Genomic DNA, 18,862 nt, shown 5'->3' with positions numbered 1-18,862 from the left:
TTAAAGAATATTTTACAGGTCTTAATTTTAACACTATTTATTGAGCTGATTTTATGGATTACTGTATATACTCGTGGATAAGTTCTCCCGCGGATAAGTCGGGACTTAATTTTACAGTATAATTTCTGGTATTTTATAATGTCGGTCGTATAAGTCAAATGCAGAAAAACTCATGCTATTGGTCCAAGGGTTTATAATATGCTAATGCCCACCTGAGAGAGTAACCATGGAGCACACAGCCATTTTTTTCTATGTGGGTGCGGCAATGCGCTGTATCAGTGTGTGCTCCTAACCTCTCTCTCTCTATTGAGCCTGAATACAATACAATACAATACAGTTTATTTTTGTATAGCCCAAAATCACACAGGAAGTGCCGCAATGGTCTTTAACAGGCCCTGCCTCTTGACAGCCCCCCAGCCTTGACTCTCTAGGGAAAAATGGAAGAAACCTTGGGAAAGGCAATTCAAAGAGAGACCCCCTTTCCAGGTAGGTTGGGCATGCAGTGGGTGTCAAAAGAAGGGGGTCAATACAATACAATACACAGAACAGAACAAATCCTCAATAAAAAATAAAAAATTAAATTTTTTTAGAAGTACGGAGCAGAATTTAACAGTAGATGTTATCACATAATAAGATTTGAATAATTTTAGACTCCTGGAGACCTCATCCATCAAGCTGCCCCCCCCCCCCCCCCATTTGGCCATTCCACGGCTGAAACAGTGTTGGGCCAGCCAATCCGATGAAAGGACCCCTCTTTCTCACAATTCCTGTGATCCTCCATCAGGGATGACTTTACCTTAGGCAGGCAAAACAACTTGGCAGGTGGGCCGTGGCACCAAGTCCACATTTGAGTACCGAGAAGAGAAACAGAATAGGTGAGGGTTAGTATCCAATTCTAATTATCATGTTACTTAAGTTTTAGTGCTAATGACTAACAACAGAGATGCAGTCTATACAGCTAATCAGCAGCTCTAGTCAGGGTGTCCTAAACTGAAGTAGTGAGTCTTCAGACTGAAGGGGCATCTTTTATAGTAGTAGGCAGACCATTCCACAGTTTAGGGGCCCTGTAACTAAAAGCTCGACCTCCCACTGTTATTTTATTAATCCTTGGAATCATAAGCAGACCAGCATCTTGAGATCTTAATGTGCGCTCAGGTTTGTAAGTCATGATAAGTTCAGACAAGTAAGCCGGACCTCGGCCATTTAATGCTTTATATGTTAAAAGAAGGATTTTGAAATCTGCCCTAAACTTAACCGGGAGCCAGTGTAAGGATTTAAGAACTGGAGTTATGTGTTTGTATTTTTTTGTTCTTGTAATAATTCTTGCAGCTGCATTTTGTATTAACTGGAGGCTGTAAAAAGAACAGTTTGAACATCCAGTGAACACCGCATTGCAGTAGTCAATCCTACTAGAGATAAATGCATGAATTAATTTATCAGAATTCTGTTTATTTAGAAAGTGCCTTAATTTCCTAACATTTTAAAAGATGGAAGAAGCATGTTTTGGACAACTTTGTAATATGCGTTTTAAATGACACACTAGAGTCAAAGATAACTCCTAGATTGCGGGCTGATTCAGTAAAATTAATTGGGCTTCCAACTGAGTTAAATGATGACAAAATATTGTTATGATCAGTGTCATTCCCTCCAACAATTAACATCTCTGTTTTATCTGTATTTAAAGACAAGATGTTCTCATTCATCCACCCCTTTAATTCGCTAACACAACTAATTAAAGACAACATTGGAGAAACTTCATCTGATTTAAATGAAAGGTATAACTGGGTGTCATCTGCATACGAGTGAAAATTAACATGATGTTTCCTAATGAGAGATCCCAGTGGAAGCATGTAAAGTGAAAACAGTAAAGGTCCCAGTACTGAGCCCTGCGGGACACCATATTGAACTTCTGTGTATAATGATGGAGAACTGTCAGCATATTTCTGTACATATTGGAATCGATTTGATAAATAAGAACTAAACCAAGCGAGCATGGTGCCTGTAAGCCCAACATCATTTTCTAGCCTGTGTAGTAAAATAGAATGGTCGATGGTGTCAAATGCTGCACTTAAGTCCAACAACATAATTACAGTGGAATGCCCAAACTATTCCAAAGCAACGTTTGCACTGTTTTGCGTTTTTTGTATCTCACACCCTCATACACCTTTATCATAAGAGCACCCCTTATCTACGATGGAGCATTCGATCAGAAGAAAATATGAAGCTGGTTTAAATTTAAACATCGTTGAAGTAGCAAAAGAAATTGGTAACTACACTGCTGCAACAAAATTCGATGTGTCTGAGAAACTGATGCAAGATCGGAGGAGGCAAGACAATGTGTAAAAAAAAAAAAAAAAAAAGTGTCGTATTTTTGAATGGGCATACAAGTCGGGGTCTGATTTTATAATCGATTTTTCGGGTTTCAAGACCCGACTTATATGTGAGCATATATGGTATTTATCAATTGAAGAATTGAAGCACTGCACTTTTGGACACTATTAGTTGGTTTTAAGTAAAAGCACTAGAGCACTTGAACCTACTCTTGCTGATTGTGTGTGTCCTTATTTGCCTGGCTCTTCCTCGGTTTTGTTATCGACAGTCCTGTGTTCAGAGTGCTAGGCTACCAGGGTGTCAACCCAGACTGTCACACACTTGTGTTCAGCTTGACACAACTTTTAGGCTTAAGGTCTATCAAATGAAATCTGTCAGCTTCAAATGTTAAAATACAGTGCATCCGGAAAGTATTCACAGCGCATCACTCTTTCCACATACTGTATTGTTATGTTACAGCCTAATTCCAAAATGGATTAAATTCATTTTTTTCTTCAGAATTCTACACACAACACCCCATAATGACAACGTGAAAAAAGTTTACTTGAGGTTTTTGCAAATTTATTAAAAATAAAAAAATTGAGAAAGCACATGTACATAAGTATTCACAGCCTTTGCCATGAAGCTCGAAATTGAGCTCAGGTGCATCCTGTTTCCCCTGATCATCCTTGAGATGTTTCTGCAGCTTACTTGGAGTCCACCTGTGGTAAATTCAGTTGACTGGACATGATTTGGAAAGGCACACACCTGTCTATATAAGGTCCCACAGTGACAGTTCATGTCAGAGCACAAACCAAGCATGAAGTCAAAGGAATTGTCTGTAGACCTCCGAGACAGGATTGTCTCGAGGCACAAATCTGGGGAAGGTTACAGAACAATTTCTGCTGCTTTGAAGGTCCCAATGAGCACAGTGGCCTCCATCATCGGTAAGTGGAAGAAGTTTGAAATCACCAGGACTCTTCCTAGAGCCATCTATATTGAGCGATCGGGGGAGAAGGGCCTTAGTGAGGAAGGTGACCAAGAACCCGATGGTCACTCTGTCAGAGCTCCAGTGGTCCTCTGTGGAGAGAGGAGAACCTTCCAGAAGGACAACCATCTCTGCAGCAATCCACCAATCAGGCCTGTATGGTAGAGTGGCCAGATGGAAGCCACTCCTTAGTAAAAGGCACATGGCAGCCCACCTGGAGTTTGCCAAAAGGCACCTGAAGGACTCTCAGACCATGAGAAAAGAAAATTCTCTGGTCTGATGAGACAAAGATTGAACTCTTTGGTGTGAATGCCAAGCGTCACGTTTGGAGGAAACCAGGCACCATCCCTGCAGTGAAGCATGGTGGTGGCAGCATCATGCTGTGGGGATGTTTTTCAGCGGCAGGAACTGGGAGACTAGTCAGGATAAAGGGAAAGATGACTGCAGCAATGTACAGAGACATCCTGGATGAAAACCTGCTCCAGAGTGCTCTTGACCTCAGACTGGGGCGACGGTTCATCTTTCAGCAGGACAACGAGGAATGGGCGAAACTGGCCAAGGATAGGTGAGCCAAGCTTGTGGCATCATATTCAAAAAGACTTGAGGCTGTAATTGCTGCCAAAGGTGCATCGACAAAGTATTGAGCAAAGGCTGTGAATACTTATGTACATGGGATTGTTCAGTTTTTTTATTTTTAATACATTTTCAAAAACCTCAAGTAAACTTTTTTCATGTTGTCATTATGGGGTGTTGTGTGTAGAATTCTGAGGAAAAAAATGAATTTAATCCATTTTGGAATAAGGCTGTAACATAACAAAAGGTGGAAAAAGTGATGCGCTGAGAATACTTTCCGGATGCACTGTATCTCCCATCCATTTGGTATATGTCATACAGGATTCATGGACAAGGATGTGGTCACAGATGAGGTGTCACACCGTTCACTTGTACGGAAAGAGCATAGCCTGCTTTTGGCCACTTTGAGTGCTGTAAGGGAGGCCTTCCCAATGAAATGTCAACAGCACAATGGATGTGAACTTCATTTTAACTTCTTTTGGACTTGTCAGTATGAAAGACAGGGGGCACCACAGATCCCACAAAACACCAAGACAATCCCAGGTGCAAAATACACGTTTTTTTATTCCTCAAATACCTTTTTACAGTTCACACCATAATAACACTCATTTTACTTTTCCAGGTGAACTTCGCCATCCTCCCCCCTGACTCTGACTCAACTGTAGGAGGCTGGATGACTTCCTATTATGTTGGACTTGTGAGTACTCCTGGTGCCAGGGCATAGCCCAGTGGAAACACTTCAGGGTCAAAACAGGGGGTCCTTTTCTCTACAACACCCTGTGGTGACACCCAAGGACCCCGACAGGATTGTCCCTCAGGACTACAAAGCCCATGGATCCCTGCGGGTGTCCATACTGGGTCCACACCAGTGGAGCACTGCCATCTATCATATTCGGGGGTTTTGACTGATCTTAATATACAACCTCCCTCAGTCCAACTAATAATCGTTACCCTTGACTGGGATAATAATCCAGCCCTATCCAGGCCGGGTTATGCTTCTATCATGTTGTCCCTCTCTTATGGCTTCCCAGCTGGTCAAGGATCCACCATAGCATTTACATCAGTCTCAGATGAGAGGGTCTGTTAAGATTTTCAGGTTGCCATTCAACTACACAACTGTGGTTAGACTTGTTTTGTTTTTTTTACTTAATAACAAAAAATGTAATATAGTAGGGGCGGCATGGTGGCACAGTGGGTAGCGCTGCTGCCTCGCAGTTAGGAGACCCGGGTTTGCTTCCCAGGTCCTCCCCATGTCTGCGTGGGTTTCCTCCCACAGTCCAAAGACATGCAGGTTAGGTGCATTGGCTATTTTAAATTGTGCTTGGTGTGTGTGTGTGTGTGTGCCCTGCGGTGGGCTGGCACCCTGCCTGGGGTTTGTTTCCTGCCTTGCACCCTGTGTTGGCTGGGATTGGCTCCAGCAGACCCCCGTGACCCTGTTGTTAGGATATAGCGGGTTGGATAATGGATGGCTGGATGGATGGAATACAGTAGAGAGAGAGGTTGGGATTGGGACCCGAGTGCAGCGGGTGACACCTCAACACCACACTGAGAACAGTCTACGGTATCATACGGTGGCTGGAGTTCCAATCCTGCCACCAACCCCAACATTTTCCATGTAACTTGAAGGACCAGCTTGCAGGGCTGGATGCAGATTAACGTCATACGCAGGATGGAGCAATGGCAGCTGAATGGCCTTACTCAAGGGCCCAACAAAGTAGAGTCACTTCTGGTGTTTTACAGGATTTGAACCGGCAATCGGTGTAAATCCATATACTCCGAATATAGTGGGGTATACCAAATACCCAGTTTTCATTTCAGTAATACAGTGGTTCATGGTGCGACATTACAGCTCCAAGTCACACTGTATTTAGTGGCTCTGAACCTTATTGCATTCTCTTGGCAAATGGCAACTGAGCTGCGTGGCACCCTATATCTGGCAGCCTCTCTTTTAATCCTAACATTTGTTTTTGAAACAGAAAGCCCTCCATTGTGACACTTAATTTTCCGTTTCTACATTTTCCTTAAATGGAAATATGCAAAGGTCAGTCACTACAAGCAACATTTGCTAAAAGATATTCACTGTCCTCCCTTACATTTCTTTAATCTACCACCTTTTAGGTTTAGCACCAGCAGAAGTGCCGTGTAGGCACAGTATAAAACACATCTCTTCTGGGGTCACCCGAGAGCCAATGGAGAGATCTGGTTTCCACGTCAACCTGAGCACTTCATGTGAACTGAGCTTTTATCTTTTCATCTTTGCTGTGAAAGTTGTTATTTATTTATTTATTTTTTTGTGTTGCAGGTTGGCTAAAAACGACGAATAATGAATGCATAGCAGCCTGCAGATTGGCATAGGCTTATAGTCACCAAAGAGCTTGTGCTATCTGCTGTACGCACACCAGAGGAGCACTGCAGAGCACATTACAATTAAAGCTTAGGACGGGCCACACTGTCTGCATATGATACAGAAAGAGGTCTTCGTCTCCCACAAACCTTTAGCTCTATGCTTCATGGAAACTTGCTTTCTGACTCGGTGTTTGTTGGGCCTGCATCTCACAATTGCCATTAATTCCTTTTTATGAAGGTCAACAGACCAAGGGGACTAGAGACAGAGAAGGGGTTGGGGGGTTGCTGGGGGTTCAGTGTTTCAATGTGAGAAAAGGAGTCCTTTTACTGTATTGGGCAATTTGGCAAGCCCAACCTCACAGACATGGTCCAGTTGTAACAGCCGACCCCTTTACCCAGCCGGCAGCTACACCTCCAAGACCTGTGGTCTGGATAATTTATTGAGAAAGAATCTAACTATCAAGCCGTACTTTTAACCAATTAAACTTTTCCCCACAATCGACGGTGTAAATATAAGTACACAAAAGCAGGATGTAAAATTAAACGGATTAAATGTATTAAATGAAACAACAAGACATGCAAAAAATAGAAAACAGATATAAATATAAATATCCCTCCACCCCAGCAACAACAAGACACCACCAAATATAAATACAACAAAAACCCTCCCTTGCCCCTGTAACATATAAACACACAACACGAATAACAAAAATTGAATGATATACGGAAATGAATGTGAACGTGAGTCCGGTTATAAAAAACTGTCCTGAATGCGGTTGACTGAATTAGCGAAAAATGAGTCGTTTGATTTTCCCCCGGACAAAATGGAGCAGCCTCACCATGAATCCTCGGTGCGTGGTGGATGATTAATTCCGACCCCGGGGTCTCTCGTGATGAGGTTCTTGAAGCAAGTCCGGCAGATAGAAAAACAAACTGGATGGAAATGCGCGATGTGGAATATAACAGGTACAGATGGCTCGTGGTCGTGAATGTGGAAAAAAAATCTCCTTCCCTCCTTTCCTTCCTTCTCCTCCTGCTGGCTTAAATAGTCCTGTGACGGCAGTAATTGATTAATCGTGAACAGGTGTTTTCCAGGTTTGCGGCTGTGGTCTCCTTCCATCATCGGGGGATGGCATTAACTGATACACATACAAACAGCAAACGGGACAATGAAACGAGACGCACTCAGAACTGACATTTAACAACACTAACTATGTGGCCCCGCTACACAGTGTCTGTACTTATCAAGTGTCTACGAATTACATCTAGGAATTGCACTAGAATTCTGTCTAGGATGAGAATTTGTCCTACCTCAGAGTAGGACATGACAAGTTGTTATGAAGCATCCTGCACTCACTACCAATGAAGAGTAGAAGGCCTCGTTTGAGAATAAATAACATCATGATTTTATGGCACCCCTTGCCACTAATTGGTACTCATGATGATGCTTTGTAGTTTTCTAATACTAATGCTGAGGCTTCACTATAAGGATAATGATAATAATAACATTCAAAGTAGTAGGAGAGGAGGAAGAAGAAGCTGCATGTGATTGTTGCTACTTTACAACATCTACCTTACAAAAAGGATAAGTGTGTATATTTCTGTCTGCCTGTCTGGTTGATATACAGTATCTCTGTCATTCCAACAGATGGCACATCACAAACATCAACAGTGCCTTTACAAATCCCATCCCAAATAGCATATAATTGAGTGTGGCCCCCAGGGGGGTGCTGCAGCTCTTCAAACTCCCAACACGCAGGCTCAGACACAAGTTCACCAATGAATAAAGGTTTAACTGTGTGAAACTGTTTATAAAGAAGCATTTCCCACACCACAACTACTCTCTTCTAAGCACACAGCAACACTGTCAACTCTCCCCTTCTTCTGACTCGGACTGCTCCTTTTATGTGACACCCAGGAGTACTTTCGGTGTGCCAAAATTATGGTGCGGGAGTACTTGCAGGTAAGGCTGGAGCTCGGCAATGCAGTGCTTGCAAGTTTCCTCAGTGCCCCATGGCAGCACTCACGGAACCCAATAGGGCCGAGCCAATGAACTCCAGTTCCCAATATGCCCTGTGAGAATCCGTGGAGGAACCATAAACTGGCATGGGGCTATGATCTAGCATTTTAGCAGAGACAAAGCCCAGCACAAACTGTCTTCATGTGTTCTTCCATGCACTGGGCATCTCGGCCCTGTAAGGACCTCGGTTCAGCTCCAGCCAGGATGACAGTCTTCATGTGGTGTCCCTCACAAGAGACATACAGTATTGTATGGTGCACTGCAAGCATTAACAGAGGTTCACATTGATTATTTAGATGGGTAATACAGCTAGTCCACCTTAATAAAAGGATAAGTGTCTGGGTGTCTATCTGCTTGCTATGTCTCTGTCATTCCAGTAGATGGCGAATCACAAACATTAACACTGCTTTCACGAATCCCATGCCAAATAGCATATAATAGACACAAAAGCACTGCAAACCTTAACTCTGAAGTCTATGCTGATTACTGAGATTTCAACCCATCTTAGATGAGTAGCACAGCTAATCAAGAATAATAATAGTGTTTAAAGTAGTAGAAGTAGAAAGAGAAGGAAAACATAATAAAGTAGGATATTGCACTAAGCTGCATGTAATTACTGCTACTTCACAACATCCAGCTTATTAAAAGGATAAGTATCTATGGGCCTTGTGTATAACACCATGCGTAGAATTCACATTAAAACATGGTATATGGACAAAAGTGGAAATGTGCGTATGCACTGTTTACATATCAGGCCCTATGTGTCTGTCGGCATGTCTATCTGGTTGCTATATGTCTGATGTACCAAAAGATGTCACAGACATTTTTAATCTGAATTCAACTAAATTTAATTTTTTTAAAATATTTAAATGATTTGAATAGGAATATCAATAACAATCTGGTTAAGTTTGCAGATGATACCAACCCGGAAGGACTGGCAGATAATCTAAAATCTATTGAATCATTACAGAGGGGATTGGGCAGCATACAGGCTTGGGCAGATTTATGGCAGATGAAATTTAGTGACAGTAAATTTAAAGGGTTACAAATATTACACGTTAGATTTGAATACACAGTGGGAGGTCTGAAAATGGAAAGTACACCTTTATGAAAAGGATTTGGGAGTTGTAGTGGACTCATCACTTTCAACTGCCAGACAGTGCTTAGAAGCCATTAAGAAGGCTAACAGGATGTCAGGTCATATAGCCCCCTGATGAACAGAGTACAAGTTAAAAGGAGGTTCTGTTCAAGCTTTATAACGTAATGGTGAGGCCTCATTTGGAGTCCTGTGTGCAGTTTTGGTCTTCAGGTTTGGGTAGAATTGAGTGGATAGGACTGGCGAGCTGTGTTGAGCTGAATGGCCTGTTTTTGTCGAAATCTTTCTAACGTTCCAACAGATGGTGCAACACAAACATTAACACTGCTTTCATGAATTCTTTACCAAATTGCATATACAAAAGCACTTCAAACGTTAATGTTGACGTCTATGTTGTGTCACAGATGGCCAGAGTCCTTGTCTAGCCAGCACGCCTCTTCACTGGGGGTGCAAGCCTGGTTAGAACAGTACCCCATCACCCCCTGGTGCCTCAATTTCCCGTAGGGCTTGTGGACGAAGACTCAGACAAGACAGCAGGTGTGGTTATATAGCAGCTTTATTCTTCAGCGTCACAATGAGCAGAGTTTCAGAAAGCAGGCAATCAATATTACTTGACAGCGTCAGGGCTCTTCTGAACCCCGTCTGTCAGTGGGGGCAAAGTTTTATACCCCTAGAACACGTGATTTAATATCATTATGGAATGCAACAGTCGACACTTTTATCTTACACAATCCCTGAGCCAAGTATTATCTCAGACCCCAGAGTTCCTTCTTCTATCTTCACCACAAGTTCAACGCCCCTTATGCGACGTTACTTCTTGGCCCTTTTGTTATGGCGTTCAGATGTAAATACAGGAAACGGGATAAGGCAGACTCATGTGTGGAATGCTTAGACCTTGAGTCCCTTGGACAAATATTTTTCTGTTTGCTCATCAAAGCATGCTTTTACATAATGTATGGTTTCATAAAGCTTACTTCTGCTTAACTTCTCAGAGATGGGTTAGTACAAGGGAACGAAGAGAACATTCATCTTCCACAGGCTCCATGGGAGATGGAGTTCTCTATAACCCTGTTGGGATCCAGGGGTGCCGCCAAGGGGTGCTGCAGCTGTTCCTGAGCCCATGTGGGTGCTTCTTCCACCACACCTGGACGTGTAGCCGGAAATAGGTCATCAAACACCTGGAGCACTTCCGGGTGGGCTATAAAAGGAGCCAGCAGCCACAACTCCAGGAGCCAGAGCTTGCCAGAGAGGAGTGGAGGAGCAAGAATAAGAGAAAGAGAAGAAGAGAAATATTGGTTTTGTGCTGTGCTTGTGGGACTGTGTTGTACCTGTGGGAAATGGGGAAGGCGTTGCCCACAGGCAAAGAAAAAGAAAATAAAACCATTTGTTTGTTTTATAAGTGTGCCTCCTGTGTCTGTCTGTGTCAAGTTAAGTGCTGGTATAGCGCCTTTTATCACAGTAGATTTTAATATGTCTTAGATGGGTAGTACAGCTAGTCAAGAATAATATTGTGATGAGCACTGAGGAAGTCTGAGACACACCGAATGAGACTTAAGTTCAATAATGGGTACATTTGTTTAATAATGAATGACCTACAGCCATACTTTAATAATAATAACTAATAATAATACATTTTATTTATATAACGCTTTTCAGAAGAATCACCTTCTGGCTGTTATGGCCACGGGAAATGCCTTATAAAGTAACAGTTACTGAAAGTAGGCACGGCTTTAAACCACGTTCACTCTTCCAGTCACATGCCATGTCCCTCACTGTGATCCCACCCTACTTTCTGTAAGGCTCTATTTATCTAATGGCCTGGAAGTCTTCGCCTCCGCCTTCTTGAACCTTCCTGGACTTGTAAAGTGTAACGCACATCACACTTCCAGCTTCGCTTATCTTCAGGGTAATGTGCTGGCTACATTCAGTACAGTTTGCATCTATGACCACATGCTGTGTTGATTCTTTAATATCGCTTGCTATTCACATTAAGTGTTGGCTCATCCATACTTGGGGTAATGATCTTTATTTGCGTGAATGAAGTTTGCTTTAACATTACCTCACATGGAGTCAGAAGCAAATGTATACGTAAATCTGTGTTTTTACCTCCTTTTTCCGATTCTCCACACAGATGAATCGATCATGTCACGTACAATTTGTTTCAAATATGATTGCATCTGTCAGATCGTTATCTTTTTTTTTTTTTCTTTTTAACAATTTTATTGCGTCTAAGGAATGGTTGCTCATGGAGTCCTGAATGAGGCACATTACCTATATTGTGAGGAAGCGTCAGTTACGGCACTACAACCAAGTGGTACAATTCCCCGAGGGTGATCCGGCTCACAGGATACTCATTGCTGAGGACTCGAGCGGCTGGACCAGGCCAAGGGGACACCCATGTAACACCTGGCTGCGGCAGATAGAGGGTCATTTCTGGAGGGTGGGACTGGACCGTGTGTCTGCCTTGGGGGATGCCAATCAGGATCCTGAGCTGTTTTGTCATGTGGTGGGTGCGGCAACACGCTGTACTAATTCATGCCCCCCATCTGACCTGATTTCATTGTTCAGTGTTCCCAAAACATCAGGCCTTTCCTAGGATGTGCATTCTGATCTCTGCCTAAATGCCATCTTCTGGCAGTTCCTAATGAACAGCTCACAGGCTCTCCTAAATCCTGGTGAAGTTAATTTCCAAATTATAAAAATTGATAAAATTCCTACCCTTAAAAAGTATGACCAAATTTGCACCACTCTGAGATCTTTGAACCAGTTAGGACCATTTTCCTACTCTGAGATACATGATAAACAGGGGCACAGTACCCCAGCAACGTCCCATACACTTCCCTTTTGAAGCATTTGGCATCCCATAATCGTAAGGAGTTGCCTCCTCTGCCTTTTTCCTCCATTGACTAACTCTCTCGAAAGGAGTGGGTCAACTAGAAACAAGCTACAGGTTTGTTGTTGCAAATCAGTTTGCTTTATTGTTGTTTGCATCTTTCTTGGGTGGCGCAGTGGTAGCGCCACTGCCTCACAGTAAGGAGACCTGGGTTCTTGTCCCGGGTTCTCCCTGTGTCTGTGGGGGCTTTTTCTGGGTGCACCAGTGTCCTCCCACAGTCCAAAGACATGCAGGTTAGGTAATATATGTGTTCGCCCTGCGATGGACTGGCCCCCCGTTCAGACCTAATGCCAGCTGGGATAAGCTCCAGCACTCCCCGTGACCTTGTTCACGACTAAATGGGTTTGAAAATGATGGCTGACTGATTCCTTCCTGTAGTTATTTTTGTTTAATGAAAGAACCATTTTGATAAACTCTTCTGTCTTCAATGTGTTATTCTGTGTGCAGAGGGCTGCTCTGTCTTATCTAATTTAGCCTTTCCTCACTATTTATCATTTTAATGACTTAGCAATTTACTGCTTTATGGATTTTTATGTGCCACCATTCAAACCTATCTGCATATTATATTGCACTTTCCATATTACTCCTCTTGAAGCCTTGTGGTTATCGAAGTTTTTTTCACAAATATATTCACCTTTATTTGGCGGTAACCAGTTGTATTTTTAAAAAGTGAATATAGACAGCCACAGGAATATCTCAATAAATTATCATTAGGAACAACAACAGGAAAGCACACATAGTTTAAATAATGGCTCACAACAGGAAAGCATGCATATTTATTTTGAAGATTCAATTACTGAGTGACATGAAAGCAGATCACAGTCTGTGAATGACAGTGCTGCATTCTCATGCTTAAGTTATTAAAGGATGGCATGGTGTTATGGTACTTGCAGGAAAAACTGGGGTGTTGGTGGCAGGATTGGCATGCCACCCACCATAAAAACACTCACACTGTTCCAGTGTGGTGCTGAGATGTCATGCGCTGCACTCGGGTGCCAATCCAGGCAGTTCATTGTGTAGTGGGTCCGGCAATCTGCTATCAGCACAGGCTCCCAGCCTCCTTTCTCTCATGGCGTTATGGTGGTTAGCATTGCTGTCGCTCAGATCCAGAGTCCTGGGTTTTAAATATGGTGCTGGCATATTCTCCCTTTGTGTGTGTGTGTGTTTTTCTCATACACTCCATCATCTAATAGAATATGTGATGACTATACAAATTGGCCTAATAGAATTGAAGATAAACATGTCTGAGCAAGGCCAGCACTAGGATGGGATACCATCTAGAAAAAGCTTGAGCAGCTGCTGCTGCTGCTGGAAGAGGTGTTGGCAAGGCCAGTAGGGGGCGCTTACCCTCTGGTCTAAATGTGGATCCCAATGCCCCAGTGCAATGACGTGGACACTGTGCTGTAAAAATGGCGTCATCCTTCAATTGAAACGTAAAACCGACATCCTGACACTCTGCAGTCATAAAAGATTCCTGGGCCTCGTTCAATGAGAAATCAAGCAAAATGACACCTTTTATTGGCCAACTAAAAAGATTAAAATATGCAAGCTTTAGAAGTAACTCAGACCCCTTCTTCCTGAAGTGGCCTGAGTTGCCTCAAAAACTTTTGAGTTAGCCAATAAAAGATGTCCTTCTGCTTGACTTCTCATTGCATCCATAATGGCTAACATGGTACAACACCCTAGTACTATGGGCATCGTTCATAAAGAGTGTAGCGGTCAGGGGCCGCTAAGATTCACACCGTCAAAGATGACGGTGATTTATTTATTTTAATTGAAGAGATCCCAGGAACGTCCCCAGCCTTGGATCGACCCACACACACTCACAACAGAGACAATAAAGCACACTGGGAAAGGCAAAGAATTACAAATATAATGACCTGAAATAATTAATGAAAACAGTAATACCATCCCTGACCCCTTCGGCGATATTACATATAAACACAAATACCACACAGCAAAGTCCATATACAGTGGTGTGAAAAACTATTTGCCCCCTTCCTGATTTCTTATTCTTTTGCATGTTTGTCACACAAAATGTTTCTGATCATCAAACACATTTAGCCATTAGTCAAATATAACACAAGTAAACACAAAATGCAGTTTTTAAATGGTGGTTTTTTATTATTTAGGGAGAAAAAAAAATCCAAACCTACATGGCCCTGTGTGGAAAAAGTAATTGCCCCCCTTGTTAAAAAATAACCTAACTGTGGTGCATCACACCTGAGTTCAATTTCCGTGGCCACCCCCAGGCCTGATTACTGCCACACCTGTTTCAATCAAGAAATCACTTAAAAAGGAGCTGCCTGACACAGAGAAGTAGACCAAAAGCACCTCAAAAGCTAGACATCATGCCAAGATCCAAAGAAATTCAGGAACAAATGAGAACAGAAGTAATTGAGATCTATCAGTCTGGTAAAGGTTATAAAGCCATTTCTAAAGCTTTGGGACTCCAGCGAACCACAGTGAGAGCCATTATCCACAAATGGCAAAAACATGGAACAGTGGTGAACCTTCCCAGGAGTGGCCGGCCGACCAAAATTACCCCAAGAGCGCAGAGGTGACTCATCCGAGAGGTCACAAAAGACCCCAGGACAACGTCTAAAGAACTGCAGGCCTCACTTGCCTCAATTAAGGTCAGTGTTCACGACTCCACCATAAGAAAGAGACTGGGCAAAAACGGCCTGCATGGCAGATTTCCAAGACGCAAACCACTGTTAAGCAAAAAGAACATCAGGGCTCGTCTCAATTTTGCTAAGAAACATCTCAATGATTGCCAAGACTTTTGGGAAAATACCTTGTGGACTGATGAGTCAAAAGTTGAACTTTTTGGAAGGCAAATGTTCCGTTACATCTGGCGTAAAAGGAACACAGCATTTCAGAAAAAGAACATCATACCAACAGTAAAATATGGTGGTGGTAGTGTGATGGTCTGGGGTTGTTTTGCTGCTTCAGGACCTGGAAGGCTTGCTGTGATAGATGGAACCATGAATTCTACTGTCTACCAAAAAATCCTGAAGGAGAATGTCCGGCCATCTGTTCATCAACTCAAGCTGAAGCGATCTTGGGTGCTGCAACAGGACAATGACCCAAAACACACCAGCAAATCCACCTCTGAATGGCTGAAGAAAAACAAAATGAAGACTTTGGAGTGGCCTAGTCAAAGTCCTGACCTGAATCCAATTGAGATGCTATGGCATGACCTTAAAAAGGCGGTTCATGCTAGAAAACCCTCAAATAAAGCTGAATTACAACAATTTTGCAAAGATGAGTGGGCCAAAATTCCTCCAGAGCGCTGTAATAGACTCATTGCAAGTTATCGCAAACGCTTGATTGCAGTTATTGCTGCTAAGGGTGGCCCAACCAGTTATTAGGTTCAGGGGCAATTACTTTTTCACACAGGGCCATGTAGGTTTGGATTTTTTTTCTCCCTAAATAATAAAAACCACCATTTACAAACTGCATTTTGTGTTTACTTGTGTTATATTTGACTAATGGTTAAATGTGTTTGATGATCAGAAACATTTTGTGTGACAAACATGCAAAAGAATAAGAAATCAGGAAGGGGGCAAATAGTTTTTCACACCACTGTATACCAAACAGGATGAAGATGAAAAGTGACCAAGTTAAGTCCAGCGATCTGTATGTTGAAAAGGAGAAGGAAAAATACAGTCCTACCGGTAGTTACTGATGATGTGGATGAAATCAGATGGTTGATTCAGGAGCGCTCCACTCTTCCGGAAAACCAAATAATCCAACACAGTTCTCAGTGCACAGGTAGACAGACAATCCAGACCCCAACAAACGAATACAGTCCAGGACAAAAAGATTAGTTCCAATAACAGCAGGCAGAGACGACAGATAACCGCAACAAAACAAAACAAACTTTTTTTTTTTCTCTTGGCCCTCTGCCCTCCTTTTAACTACCTGTGGCCACCTTTGACCCCAGCAAGGACTGCTGGGAGATGCAGTTCTTATAAAGTAGCACTGCTACAATAGTAGGGTGCATCCCAGTGTCCAGGTTAAATTGCCCTCCATGGCCTAGACAGTCTGGCCCCCCCAATCACCCCCTTCCTCTAATTGTCTCTATCTCTCACTATTTCACCACCTAACAGCCAATGTGTGGTGAGCATACTGATGCAAAATGGCTGCCATCTCATCATTCAGGTGGATGCTACACATCACTGGTGGTCGAAGGGGCTCCCCACTCACTATGTAAAGTGCTTTATAAATGTAAAGAATTATTATTAAGTATGCTCTATCAGACTGGCACCCTATCCAGGATGGATTTCTACCTTGCTCCCAGTGCTTTCTTAGTGTTCCAGCACTGGACTAAGCATGTTTGGCAATGGACGGGGGCTTGAGTGACTAAAGGAGATTACTGCAGACAGTCTTCTCAGAAAAAGGGGCACTGAAATGGGTACCAGAAAAAAAAAAATTTGGGTACCACAGGTCAAGAAGTCCAAGTAAATGTTTGTGTTGCCTAAAGTAAAGGTACAGTGACACAAGTGACACTCTCAGCCATTAAATAAAATGATGTATATAGGACTGGCTCATCCTGAAGGGCACGACTGCTGCCAGAATATACTCGAGCATATGAGCACCGAAAAGCTGACATAAAACAAGGCGATAAAAACAAGAATTAAATGTTTTCAATGTTGAATGCATGAAGGGGCGCCGAGGAGATGAGTTTCTGGAGACGTCGCTCATGGATGTGAATTTGATTTGAACGCGGGGCAATTGAATTATGAGATGCATTGAGTTTCTCTGTTTGTCACAATGGCTTCTCAGAAGACAGAGCCTCGCCTTTAGAGCAATTTAATAAAACGGCGGATACCCGTTGAACAAATTGATTGCTTCCTCGCTGGGCACAGAGAGAGACAGAGTGAGAGCGAGTCTTTCCTGAAGAATGAGCACAATTACCATAAAGAGCTTCAATCAGATGCTGTCTCGTTATTACCCTCTAAGAGCTGATGGGCTTTGTTTGGAAAGAAAAGCAGACTGAACACCGGAGCGTGGGAATTAGTGGCTGAACCAGACCAGGCTGCCCCCATACCATTCACTTTTACTGAGCTTTATGAAAGGTGCTATATAAAGTATTAGGAAACTCGGGAAACATCACATCATTGAACGTTCGATGTGGGCAGTGGGCCACCTAATGGTTAAGGGGCTTGATGGATAAGCACATGATTACAAGTTAAATACCGAGATGACATTGTGACATCTGCACAGAGCGCTTGTATACAGTGCCAATAAAAAGTATTCAGCCAGCCCTTGGAAGTTGTCACAAGTCTTTGTCATACAACATTAAATCACATTGGGTTTAATTTGGATATTTTGACATTGATCAACAGAAAAAGACTCTTTACTACCAAAGTGAAAACAGACTTTTGCAAAATGGCCTGAATTAATTACACATCTACAACACAAATTAATTGATTCCATTTTTCTACCTGTCTGTCTAATGTCTAAAATGCACTTTGTCACAAGACTGGATAGCATCAGAAACATTGCAGGACTCTCTGCTCCTGGGGCCCCCAGCCAGTACCCATTACGTTAAGATGGCTCTGGATGGCATATACTGTCCTATATGAACCTCTTGACTATCAGGTTCTCAACCCTGCTCACCTGGAAGGAAAGTCAGCATTCCAAAAGTCATTTTGCTGGATTTCAAAGTCCCTTATTTCAGTCAATGATCCATAATGAAGCCTTAAAGGTACAATATTATACGATACAATACAATTTATTTTTGTATAGCCCCAAATCACACAAGAAGTGCTGCAATGGGCTTTAACAGGCCCTGACTTTTGACAGCCCCCCAGCCTTGACTCTCTAAGAAGACAAGGAAAAACTCCCCAAAAAACCCTTATAGGGAAAAAAATGGAAGAAACCTTGGGAAAGGCAGTTCAAAGAGAGACCCCTCTCCAGGTAGGCTGGGCGTGCAGTGGGTGTCAAAAAGAAGGAGATCAATACAATACAATACACAAAACAGAACACAAGTAATCCTCAATATAGTATAAAAATAAAAATATTACAAGTATGGAGCAGAATTTAATAGGAGATGATATCACATAATATGATTTGGATTTGTTTAGAATCATGGAGACCTAAGGCCATCAAGCTGCCTCCCCCTATTGGCCATTCCACAGCTGAGTCCAAGCTGGGACAGCCAATCTGATGAAAGGACCCTCTACCCCACAATTCCTGCAATCCTCCATCAGGGATGACTTTACATTAGGCAGGCAAAACAACTTGGCAGTAGGGCAGTGGCACCAAGTGCCACATTTAAGTACCGAGAAGAGAAACAGAATAGATGAGGATTAGTAACAAATTATAACTATCTTGTTACTTATGTTTTAGTGCTAATGACTAACAACAGAGATGCAGTCTGTACAGTTAATCAGCAGCTCTAGTCAGGATATGCTAAACTAAAGTAGTGAGTCTTCAGTCGGGATTTAAAAGATGAGACCGAAGGGTCATCTCTTATAGTAGCAGGCAGACCATTCTACAGTTTAGGGCCCTGTAACAAAAAGCTCGACCTCCCGCTGTTATTTTATTAATTCTTGGAATCATAAGCTCACCGGCATCTTGAGATCTTAATGTGCGCTCTGATTTGTAAGTCATGATAAGTTCAGA

Source organism: Erpetoichthys calabaricus, chromosome 15 (genome assembly GCF_900747795.2).
Source record: "Erpetoichthys calabaricus chromosome 15, fErpCal1.3, whole genome shotgun sequence".
Taxonomy (NCBI): domain Eukaryota; kingdom Metazoa; phylum Chordata; class Cladistia; order Polypteriformes; family Polypteridae; genus Erpetoichthys; species Erpetoichthys calabaricus.
The sequence above is the reverse complement of the archived record's forward strand: the minus strand, read 5'-3'. Positions refer to the sequence as shown.